This window comes from Mustelus asterias, chromosome 8, assembly GCF_964213995.1.
Source record: "Mustelus asterias chromosome 8, sMusAst1.hap1.1, whole genome shotgun sequence".
NCBI lineage: Eukaryota > Metazoa > Chordata > Chondrichthyes > Carcharhiniformes > Triakidae > Mustelus > Mustelus asterias.
Window position 1 is genome coordinate 95,535,973 of NC_135808.1, and position 13,002 is coordinate 95,548,974.

Here is a 13,002-nt window from a genome sequence, read left to right on the forward strand (position 1 = left end):
GAACATGTAGTTGGAAGTTTGTCTCAGGGTCAAATATGCCACCAGTGGTGACAGCAGACTGGCCTAATCTCAGACTGCTGCTCAGGATAGGTCTGGAATTGGTAGCTAGGGAATGGAGTTTGGAGCAGGGACCACAAACAATGGCTTCAGATTTTGCAGTATTTAATTGGAGGAAGCCTTTGCTCATCCAGTACTGGATGTTGGATAAGCTAGTCAGATAATTTAGCAAAAGTGGAGGAGTCAAAAAAGAGGTGAAGGTGAGTTAGAATTATAGAATCCCGACAGTGCAGAAAGAGGCCATTTGACCCATTGAGTCTGCACCAACAACATTCCCACTCAGGTCCCATCCCCATAACTCCACGTATTTACCCTGCTTATCTCCCCGACACTAAGGGGCATTGTAGCATGGCCAATCAACCTAACCCTCACATCTTTGGACTGTGGGAAGAAACCGGAGCACCTGGAGGAAACCCTCGCAGACACGGGAAGAATGTGCAAACTCCACAAAAACAGTCACCCAAGGCCAGAATTGAACCTGGGTCCCTGGCACTATGAGGCAGCAGTGCTAACCATTGTGCCACCGTGCCGACCATACGGTTAGAACTGGATGTTGTCAGTACTCGTGAAAACAGGCACTATGGCCGGAATGTTACGCCGGCAGGATTTTCCCATCCCGCTGCAGTGAATGGAGATAGTGGCTGGGGGGCAAATTCTTCAACCTCGTTGCAGCTGGAGTGTGGCATGAATGGCTGGTAAGATCGCACCCAATGACATTGAGGGGGCAAGGATAGACCCTTACGGACACCTGAGACAATGGTGTAGAACAGGAAGAGAAGATATTTAAGTGATACTCTGGCTACAATTAAGTAGATAACATAACCAGATGAGAGTAGTCCTATTCGGCTGGACAACAGTGGAGAGGTGTTGGAGAAGGGTAATGTGGTTGACCATGTAAAATGCTTCAGATAGTTTGAGAAGGACAAGGAGGGATAGTTTACCTTTGTCACAGTCACAGCTGTGACTTCGATAAGAGCTCTTTCAGTACAATGGCAGGGGTTGAAACCTGATCAGAAGAATTCAAAGTCGGATTTTTGGGAAAGATGGGAATAGATTTTGTGAAGTGACAAATTGTTCAAGGATTTTGGAGAAGAAAGGGAGGTTGGAGATGTGTGCCAGGATGGTGGGGTCCAGGGTTGATCATCTATGGAGAGGTGTAATGACAGTAGGTTTAAAGAAGAGAGGGACAACAGCTGAAGTGAGACAACAGTTAACAATATCGATTAATATGGGGACCAAAGGGGAAGTTGAGTTGCCAGCAGTTTAGGGAGTAGGGCTGAGGAAGCAGGAGCTGGGTCTCAAGGGCAATATGAGTTTGAAGAGGACATGAGGGAAGATATGAGAGAAATTAGAGAAAGGTGCAAGTTTGGAGCTTGGGCAGGGGGCAGCATTAGAGGAAGGTCAAGCCAGCAAGCTCATGGAAGAGAGAAAAGCAGAGGAAGAAGATGAACAGAAAGCCTTGAACTTATTGACAAAGAAGTCCAAGAGCCCCTCACACTTGTGTTGGAGATGAGATGGAAGGAATGGGAAAGGAGATGGTCTGCACCAGAGAAAAGAAGCCGGGAGATACCTTTTCATTCTAGAATAATCCTGGAATGGTGAGAAATTTTAATAAGCAAGAGCAGGACCCATTGGTGCTTTCTGTGGTCCAGCCAGATCTAGCAGTGGCTGGCTAAATCAGTTGTTCACCATGTATGTTTAGTCTATGTCCCTTGGACTTGAGGGAGTGGAAATAGGGTCATAGAGTCATAGAGGTTTACAGCATGAAAAACAGGCCCTTTGGCCCAACTTTCCATGCCGCCCCTTTTTTATTTTAACCACTAAGCTAGTCACAATTGCCCGCGTTTGGTCCATCTTACCCATGTAACTGTCTAAACACTTTTTAAAAGACAAAATTGTACCCGCCTCTACTACTACCTCGGGCAGCTTGTTTCAGACACTCACCCTCTGTGTGAAAAAATTGCCCCTCTGGACCCTTTTGTATCTCTCCCCTCTCACCTTAAACCTATGCCCTCTAGTTTTAGACTCCCCTACCTTTGGGAAAAGATATTGACTATCTAGCTGATCTATGCCCTTTATTATTTTATAGACCTCTATAGGATCATCCCTCAGCTTCCTAGGCTCCAGAGAAAAAAGTTCCAGTCTATCCAGCCTCTCCTTATAACTCAAACCATCAAGTCCAGGTAGCATCCTAGTAAATCTTTTTTGTAGTCTTTCTATAATAGGGTGACCAGAACTGTACACAGTATTCCAAATGTGGCCTTACCAATGTCTTGCATAACCTTAACAAGATGTCCCAACTCCTCTATTCAATGTACTGACCAATGAAATCAAGCATGCCGAATGCCTTCTTCACCACTCTGACCACCTGTGACTCCACTTTCAAGGAGCTATGAACCTGTACCCCTCGATCTCTTTGTTCTATAACTCTCCCCAACGCCCTACCATTAACTGAGTAAGTGCTGCCCTGATTCGATCTATCAAAATGCATCACCTCGCATTTATCTAAATTAAACTCCATCTGCCATTCATCAACCCACTGGCCCAATTGATCAAGATCCCACTGCAATCCTCAATAATCTTCTTCACTGATCACTATGTCACCAGTCTTGGTGTCATCTGCAAACTTACTAACCATGCCTCCTATATTCTCATCCAAATCATTAATATAAGTTATAAATAACAGTGGACCCAACACCAATCCCTGAGGCACACCGCTGGTCACAGGCCTCCTGTTTGAAAAACAATGAGGGGCATATGAGATGGGAATGGCCAAGCTGAGAGAGAGTCATGGTTTTATTGGGAACTAGGGCAGATGAGGGTGCAGTTGAGTAAATTAGTAGCTGGAGAAATGTTGTGGTGAATGGAGAGTCAGAGGCTAGATAGTTGGTGTAGATATGGGTACAGTAATCCCTGGGATTTTGAAGACTATTCTAACAAAGTAGACTAGTTTAGAATAGGATCACAATATGCCTTATATATATCATAAGAAATCACAAGTGCTTCACACAAATATGTATATATATATATATATGTCCTCACACATACAGTCCAAAGATGTGCAGGTTAGGTGGATTGGCTGTGCTAAATTGCCTCTTAGTGTCAGGGGGACCAGCTAAGGTAAATGCCTGTGGTTATGGGGATAGGGCCTGGGTGGGATTGTGGTCGGTGCAGACTCGATGGGCCGAATGGCCTCCTTCTGCACTGTAGGATGCTATGTTATACCATGTGAAGGTATTGTCTGCATAGACACATATATAATCATTGGTAGAGAATTTTGAATAAGTATTGTAGATTTAAAATGTGTTTTCAAATGCCTTGTAAGCTTTGGCCAAGATGCAGCCTGCCCTAAAGCATAATGGGAAACAAGCAGAACTAGTCAGGCCACATTTTTTGGAAACAATAAGGTGCAGAATATATTCTCCATTATCAGCAGGAGACCATGCAGCTGCAAGCTACCAAGGTTTCAAAATGAATGGAGGTATTTAGCGTCTACTGGTAAGGTGTAGCCAGCAGACAGAGGGAATGACTCCCTCTCCTTGAACCTACCAGAGTTGCATCGGTAAGGTTGCTAGGCAATGGGGAGAAGAACTTCTGGGTCTGGTTGACCAATGAATTCCCAATTCTGCTAGAGGGTAGAATGCTATTGGCCAAAGTAAATAATGTGTATTAATATAATTGGATCATCCAGTGTGGATGACCAATTGGACGAGAGAAATAAAACCTTTGAAAAGGTATATCTGTTTTACACATGTACTGTAACGTCAGAGAGAAGTTGGATTCTTCCGGATGTCTCTCTCCCAATGCGTGTTGGTCAATAAAGAACATCTTTAACTGCACACTGTCTTTCGCGAGTCTTTGTATTCGCTGAACCTGAGGGAAGCTCCCAGAAAACCCCCTGACAGTTGGGATTTTGAAAGCACAGTTGTAAGTGAATTGGGAAGATTTTGTCCAGGAGTGGTTACAGGCCATAAGGTTGGGGTGTGGGAGTGATACGTGGAAATGATTCGAGATTTCTTACCTGTGATTGATATGATGGAACTAGCAGGAGCAGGTGAGAAAGTACGGTGATGGATGCCCTCACTGCTTAGCCAGGTTTCTGTCAAGGCCATAAGACCATAAGACATAGGAGCGGAAGTAAGGCCATTCGGCCCATCGAGTCCACTCCACCATTCAATCATGGTTGATTTCAACTCCATTTACCCGCTCTCTCCCCATAGCCCTTAATTCCTCGAGAAATCAAGAATTTATCAATTTCTGTCTTGAAGACGCTCAACGTCTCGGCCTCCACAGCCCTCTGTGGCAATGAATTCCACAGACCCACCACTCTCTGGCTGAAGAAATTTCTCCTCATCTCTGTTCTAAAGTGACTCCCTTTTATTCTAAGGCTGTGCCCCCGCGTCCTAGTCTCCCCTGTTAATGGAAACAACTTCCCTACGTCCATCCTATCTAAGCCGTTCATTATCTTGTAAGTTTCTATCAGATCTCCCCTCAACCTCCTAAACTCCAATGAATATAATCCCACGATCCTCAGACGTTCATCGTATGTCAGGCCTACCATTCCTGGGATCATCCGTGTGAATCTCCGCTGGACCCGCTCCAGTGCCAGTATGTCCTTCCTGAGGTGTGGGGCCCAAAATTGCTCACAGTACTCCAAATGGGGCCTAACCAGTGCTTTATAAAGCCTCAGAAGTACATCCCTGCTTTTGTATTCCAAGCCTCTTGAGATAAATGACAACATTACATTTGCTTTCTTAATTACGGACTCAACCTGCAAGTTTACCTTTAGAGAATCCTGGACTAGGACTCCCAAGTCCCTTTGCACTTTAGCATTATGAATTTTGTCACCGTTTAGAAAATAGTCCATGCCTCTATTCTTTTTTCCAAAGTGTACGACCTCGCACTTGCCCACGTTGAATTTCATCAGCCACTTCTTGGACCACTCTCCTAAACTGTCTAAATCTTTCTGCAGCCTCCCCACCTCCTCAATACTACCTGCCCCTCCACCTATCTTTGTATCATCGGCAAACTTGGCCAGAATGCTCCCAGTCCCGTCATCTAGATCATTAATATATAAAGAGAACAGCTGTGGCCCCAACACTGAACCCTGCGGGACACCACTTGTCACCGGTTGCCATTCTGAGAAAGAACCTTTTATCCCAACTCTCTGCCTTCTGTCTGACAGCCAATCGTCAATCCATGTTAGTACCTTGCCTCGAATACCATGGGCCCTTATTTTACTCAGCAGTCTCCCGTGAGGCACCTTGTCAAAGGCCTTTTGGAAGTCAAGATAGATAACATCCATTGGCTCTCCTTGGTCTAACCTATTTGTTATCTCTTCAAAGAACTCTAATAGGTTTGTCAGGCACGACCTCCCCTTACTAAATCCATGCTGACTTGTCTTAATCCGACCCTGCACTTCCAAGAATTTAGAAATTTCATCCTTAACGATGGATTCTAGAATTTTGCCAACAACTGAGGTTAGGCTAATTGGCCTATAATTTTCCATCTTTTTTCTTGTTCCCTTCTTGAACAGTGGGGTTACAACAGCGATTTTCCAATCCTCTGGGACTGTCCCTGACTCCAGTGACTTTTGAAAGATCTTAATGATATTAATGTATGCACCTACCATAAATGGATGGCACGGCGCATAGTTCACAGCCACTTGCAAGTGCACACATGCACAAAACAAGCGGTGGCCTAGCTGATGTATCGGTTATTTAAGATTGTGAAAGTTGAGGATAGGGCTCCTCCATGGTGAAGCACTCTTGCAGTTACTTATCTCACCAATTGCAGGCTGCTGTTCCTCTCAAGCTGGAAAACCTCTGATTGGCTCTCTGGCTTGGAGAGCCTGCCCACCACCCAAAATTGGACAGTAAACTCTCTCTATTTCAACAACAGGGTGGGGTGAGTTACCCTGTCGAAATCCCACTGACTGTTACTCCTCCCCACAACTGGAAGTGGGTTTGTGTTTGGGTTTAGGAACCGCAAACAGTTCCAACTTCTGTTTCCTTGGAGGGAAAATTTATCCCAGTGTCTTTAACAGCTTTGGAAATGTAGCCCCATTGACTGTAATAGTTTAGCTCTTTAACCTTTTCACTGGAAATTACTAGATATATAAAAGATATGCAAATGGAGCTTTCAAAAATGACAGTGCCTTCTATACAGACAATAAAATATGGGAGAAAGATGCCCATGGGACATGTTCAGAAAATGACACCCAAAATTATGCTTATTTGTGGGCCCATTTTGCTGATTTTTGCTTACACCCAAATTTACTTCCAATCTAACCAACATGCATAAAATTGTGCATAGACAAGCAAGGCAACTGTGGCTTGAGGAACGGCTGAACTCAAATCACATGTAAAGAATGAAAATTAAACATCTAATTAACATTCATGCACTTTCGGCACAACATGTTTCAGAACATACAATCATGGAAGATTTTCATATTAATACGATTTATACTGATGCCACTAAATGTATTCAAATAAAGAGATAATACTGAGCAGCTCTCAATGAGAATAATAGTAAAAATAAATTTCTCTGGTAAATGGCAATAAAACACCAGAAAAAAAAAATCATTTATGACCGCATCTAAAATTCTGGGTTTTGAACCAGCACGTTGAAGGAAATTTTTAGTGATAGTGATAGTAAAGTTTTTTTAGCTTTGGATCAGAGCCATGAGAATAAATGAAGATGTGTTCATGCATAGGGATCGATAGATGGGCATAAAAAATGAGTAAAATGGGTGCAGCATAATTAATTGCATAACACATTTGCATATGAATGTCCTTGAGCTATTATGCCAGATAGTTTACCTTATACCCCAAATGAACTTAGTTCTGGGCACTTGCATTCAGAAAATCCCATCCCATTATTTTGTGATTGTGTGTGGCCTGAAGCTGATGCCTGACATGTTAAACATGGGGCATTTTAAAGAGTGATATATTTTATAGTCCCACTGTTACTGCCATTCTATATTTATATGTATGAATCGCCTTACTCCCAGACAGAAATTGAGGGGTTCCTGACAGCTTCCCAACACACTGGCAACTTCTGTTTTATTAAAATGCTGCTCACACAGAAACCAGTCCATCTTGAAAGGTTCAAACTCCCACCCTAAGTTTCATCCCTATACTGTGCCATTTTCGTACTCTGCACCAACTGGGATAATCACTGAGAGGTAAATCTGAAGCCTGACTTCCAATGCATTTTTAAAAAGAAATACTTCTTTCCTTTATTTAACATGATCTATTTCCTCCCAGAATACAGGAGGGATGAGTTTGGCTATGGAACAGTATGTTAATACCAGGGTTGATCTGTAGTTTCTGGTGTCAATCATCAGTTGAATTGGATAAATCTGTAAGTGAACAAAATGCACCAAAACTACACACTTACCTCCCCTTCCCCACTCACCTTCACTACCGTGTATTTTGATTTTCACCCACCAGCAGTGATAGCAATCTCGTCAGTTCCAGGAGGGCATCAATATTTTACACGTAAATGGGTTTTGGGGGATAAAACTGCGTGGACCTAACGCTTTGGGCAGACTTCGAGCTCCAATTCCTGTCCCAAATTAAAATTGTGGCATTGGCTTCATTGGAGTGGCAATTTGGATGCCAGAAATATGACATGGTGTGGAATTCCCTGTGAAGGAGGCTCAAGTATCAATTAATGTGGAAAACCAAGAGCAAAGGCAAGCTAACATTTTGGATTTTCAAGGTCACTCTTCATGGTGAGCTCATTCACCGATGAGGTTGAGAAATGTGTTTTCTCTGTACCAGTGTGCCTTTCCTACTATAACAGCTCACTATAAAATCTTGCACAAGGATTGCTCCACAGTTATGAGACAGCAAATTTGAAGGACAATAGAAAAGACACACATTTCTGCAGACTATCATATGGTATGAATCATTTTAACTGCTCAATATAACAAGTATTTCATCTGATGATAAGGAAAAGGGAAAGTTGAAGCAGACAAGCTTCTAATATGAAACAGATTTTCACCTACCTAAAAAAAATTCTTATGTGCATGTGTCAGATTGGTAGAATCGTTTTTTTTATGCATTAGCTCAGTGACAAAATAGTTGCAGTTCCACTTCAACAATATGGTTACTAGAAGTGCCAACACACATCTGAGTTATACCCAACATTTTCTTTTACAGTGAATATTTCTACAGCTTTTTAAAATATAAAACCAGTTCTTAGACTCAAGGTCGCGAAGGGGCCCTGGACTGAAAGTGTTCTGGAAGTAATGCTCAATTCAGTTCAGCACTGCATGGATACATTTCAATGATGAATCTCTTACTTGCACTACACACCATCATATCATTATGAGTGATATTAGGGATGAACAGATTCATCCTTTTCAACTCCTGCACATCAAAAACAGGCATGGTGAGTTGAACTCTTGTTCTAAACTGCTACTGGACCAGTAATCCAGAGGATATGAGTTCAAATTCCCTCCCCCATGACAACTTTAGACTCTGATCAGCTAAGAAAATCTGGAAGTGTAATAAAACTACAATCAGTAACATGGTTAATAAAAATGCAGCAAGTTCACATGATGATCTCTCGGTGGCTGCAGATGAGCTGAACACTGATGGAGTGATGATTCCTTTCAGTTGATAAATACTGCTGGGTTATCTGAGGGCGCTTTGACTGCAATCCTGAGTGCAGACTAGGACTCCCTGTACCTGTGGGAATCCAGACAGAGCTCCAAGTCCGAGGGTCCTCTCATGCTGACTGAACTCATCAGTCACAAAGTGTAATGACAAATCATGGCATCCATCACCTCTGATATGTACTTGTGGGTAGCAGATCATGAGATTCAGCAGCAAACCATCACCAGCAGAACCCTGCAAGGATCTGAAGGTGGAGAAATTAAGGGCTGAAATGACCTTGACTGCCACTGGCGATGTGTGGCGATGATGGCATTTGCTACCAAATAAACCTGTTGGACTTTAACCTGGTGTTGTTAAAACTCTTACGATGTGTGCTCACCCAGTCTAGTTGGAAGGAAACCTTCCAAGAGGCTGTAAATATCAGCTAGGACCCAATAGCGCCTGGACATCCTGAGGCACGGGTACTCCATCATGTCCGTCATGTGTGAGTTATAATCATAGAACCATAGAATCCCTATAGTGCAGAAGGAGGCCATTCAGTCTATTGAGTCTGCACCAACTCTCTGAAAGAACATCTTACCCAAGTGCACCACCACCCCTGCTCTGCCTCAGTCCGATCCTTGTAATGCCCACACATTTACCACGGCTAATCCACCTAACCTACCTATCTCTGGATTTCAAGGCACCATTTACCATGGTCAATCCACCTAACCTGCACATCATTGGATGGTGGGAGGAAATGGAAGCTGCTGGAGGAAACCCACGCAGACATGGGGAGAACATGCAAACTCCACACAGTGACCCAAGGCTGGAATTGAACCTGGGTCCCTGGTTCTGTGAGGCAGTAGTGCTGACGACGAGGCCACCTGGGGAGTTGGGAGTTCTGAGCTCATCCCCTCCACTCTGTGGAGTGGTGGGTGGTTGAGAAGGCTGCTGTTGCTCCTGTTGTTTTTGGTGTTAGTGTTGCTTCTCTCCTTGTTCCTCATCAGAGGTTCAGCGTAGAAGTACAGAAGCTGTTTGCACGTTGCTGAAAATGCTGACACCTGAGAAGTGCAGCTCAAAGGCAGTGTACTCCAAGGTAGTAAAAATCATCTCCATAGTGGGAATTAAAGCACAAACTCATAGAAATCATAGAAACCCTACAGGACAGAAAGAGGCCATTCGGCCCATCGAGTCTGCACCGACCACAATCCCACCCAGGCCCTACCCCCATATCCCGACATATTTACCCACTAATCCCTCTAACCTACGCATCTCAGGACACTAAGGGCAATTTTTAGCATGGCCAATCAACCTAACCCGCACATCTTTGGACTGTGGGAGGAAACCGGAGCACCCGGAGGAAACCCACGCAGACACGAGGAGAATGTGCAAACTCCACACAGACAGTGACCCAAGCCAGGAATCAAACCCAGGTCCCTGGAGCTGTGAAGCAGCAGTGCTAACCACTGTGCTACCGTGCTGCCTCTGGACTCAAACAAGTCCAGCAAGCAAAAACCATTCACTTCGCGAAGGAAATAGTTGTCAGGTCTCAGTATTTATCACTTTTCTTGCCCGCCAGTCACTCAGCCTCATCACTCCCTCCTGTCCTCTCACATGGTTCTATCTGGAAAGTTAAAGTCAGAATTCTCAGTTAAAACTGTAGTTAATTACTATTTAACATATTTAAATCTCAGGCAGGCCTGCCTCAGGGGAGGTTTCCTATGTGCTGAAGAACACACTTGGGTTTTGGACAGAAATTGAGGGGTTCCTGACAGCTTCCCAACACACTGACTATTTCTGTTTTATTAAAATGCTGCTCACAAAGAAACCAGCCCACCATGAAAGGTTCAAACTCCCCCCTAAGTTTTAGCACAATATTCAATGCGATGGGGTGGTACCTTCATAATTGAATTATATTCTACTAAGACACTGTGTACACACAAATACGAGTACCGTCCAGCAACAACCACTGGGCTGTGATCGGTACAAGGAGCTCTGGGTGATATTGTCCCCCTCTCAATCCAAAAATGCAAAAGACAACTGCAGTACCTCAGAATTTCTCCAATTCAAATCAGCACTAAACAGAGGAAAGGGTTTGAACCATGGGCCACCCCGGTCTAAAAGGTTAATAGGTACAAGTGGAAGTGGAGTTACCTCTGACATTTGGAATTTATTTAATAGAATCATGTAGCATTGAAGGAGGCTATTCAGCCCAACTGGGGAGGTGATCTGCCCGGGGGGGGGGGGGGGGGGGGGGGGGGGGGGGGGTGGTGGCGGCGATTGACGGTGGAAGGGGGGTACAATTGCATCTGTGAGCTTGCCCAAAAATAGGGCTTAATTCTCTCCTGTTTTCATGCTCTTTCGGCATTTTGAATTTTTTTGGTAATATCACCCCCTTAGTGTAAATGTATGAAGGGATATAGAAACTATTCCGATTGTGAGTTGATCAATTCATTTCCCATTTAATTTCTTAAAGTTACACATTATCAGATCAGACATCCAAAATATATATCTTGGATTGAAAGGATATAAAACTGTCCATTGTGACAGATTGGTTCTTTTTGTGGAATATTTTCTTTATCCACGGAGGTATGCAAATGTATCATTTGCAAAAATGCTTTGAATTTTTGATATCGCTGAAAAGTTCTCAAGTTCTGCACAACCGAGCAATTGCTTTTTATTTTGAATTGAAGTTCTTGCAGTTTGTTCATTAATGCTTTTCTAGATTCTTAACTTTGATCTAGTGTGATATCTAACGTTTTCAGCTTGCAATAGCCAGTCAATCTAGACGCAGTGAAAGATCATGCATCTTAGATTGCAGAATCTCATGCCCTGCTACTAATCAAGCATCAGGAATGTTAGGAGTCAGGAGCAGATCACAACTCCACCTGACATAATACTCATAACATCAATGGGCTGATGTATTCACTAAGATCAATGTAACTATTCATGAGACGCCCCCCTCCCTGCACCCAAGCCTGAAAGAGGAGACTTAACACATTTTCATTGTACACAGCCAGGCTCAAGCCAAAAGACCTGTCTGCACCTAGCATAATAGACAGCAATGGGTTTCAGAGGTGACTAATGTAATGCCAGTTTAGAGACCTTATTGTTTCAGGGGCTCCAGGGTTTAAACTGAAGTTTGCTCAGACATCCAAAAGATACACCTTGGGTGCAAAGGATACAAAGCTGTCATTGTGACAAATTGCTTCTTGAGGAAACTTGGCTCCCTGCTAGAAAAGCAACTTCATTGGTGTTGAAAAGAGAAAGATATCCTGTTTGGCTTGCTGTTGGGGGCACAATATGAATATTAACTTCAATTTAAAACGGGAGATAAGTGGGGTTTCATTACATTGTCAAAAAATGCTGGAAAATCTCAGCAGGTCTGACAGCATCTGTGGGGAGAGAATAGAGCCAACATTTTGAGTCTGGATGACCCTTCGTCAGAGCTGAGAATCAGCAAAGATTTATACTATGAGGGGGGGGGATGGGGGGCGGGGGGTGGGGGGGGGTTGCGGGAGGGTGGAATGGGACAATGGGAATGTAAATGAGGATACAGAAGGCTGGGAAGGTGCTAAAAGTGTCCATTAAGTGATCAGAATGTGTGAATGGCTGAACAGAGGTACAGGTCTGCCTGAGGAATGTGGCGGTTGTCCTGAAAAGGGGAGGGGGGTCTGGAATGGAGAAGTGAAAAAATGGAAGTGAGAGAGAAGGATGATAAAATGGATGAATGAAATGAAAGAAAATGAAATAAAATAAATAGAAATGGGGTGAAGGTGGAGGAGTGAATTCATCCTCTGAAGTTGTTGAACTCAATGTTCAGTCCAGAAGGCTGTAAAGTACCCAATCAGAAGATGAGGTGCTGTTCTTCCAGTTTGCGTTTGGGGTTCGCTAGAACATTGCAAAAGGCCAAGTACGGATATGTGGACAGGACAGCAGGTGGTGCGTTGTAGTGGCAAGTGACAGGAAATCTGGGTCCTGCTTACGGATGGACCGAGACCCAGGACCCAGCAGGGTAGGCAGTGCCAAGGTGCCAGGCTGGCACTGACCAAGGGGCACCCCCCTCATCCTCACCGGGGCGCCTTCAATGCCCTCCGGTTCTACCAGCCAGGACAACACGCCTGTCCCCCGTTTATGGGGAACAGCTGTTTTCCTCGCCAGAGAGAACCTCTCCCGGCAAGGCCACAAAGGCAAGTGAGCCCGGACGATTGAGTGCCAGGCTCACGAAACAGATATAAATAAGCCTTGAAATAAATTTAAATAATACATTCAGCCTCTCACTGGAAATGGGTAAGAGAATGACCACGCTGGAAATCTGGTGCTAGTAAGATCGCGA

General features: G+C 44.0%; 1 protein-coding gene across 1 annotated transcript in view; it reads right to left on the reverse strand.

Annotated features, from left to right (window-relative positions):
- LOC144497372 (metalloprotease TIKI2-like) overlaps positions 1-13,002 on the reverse strand; it is a 356,280-nt gene that overhangs the window by 7,075 nt on the left and 336,203 nt on the right. The gene's annotated exons all lie outside the window — the stretch shown is intronic.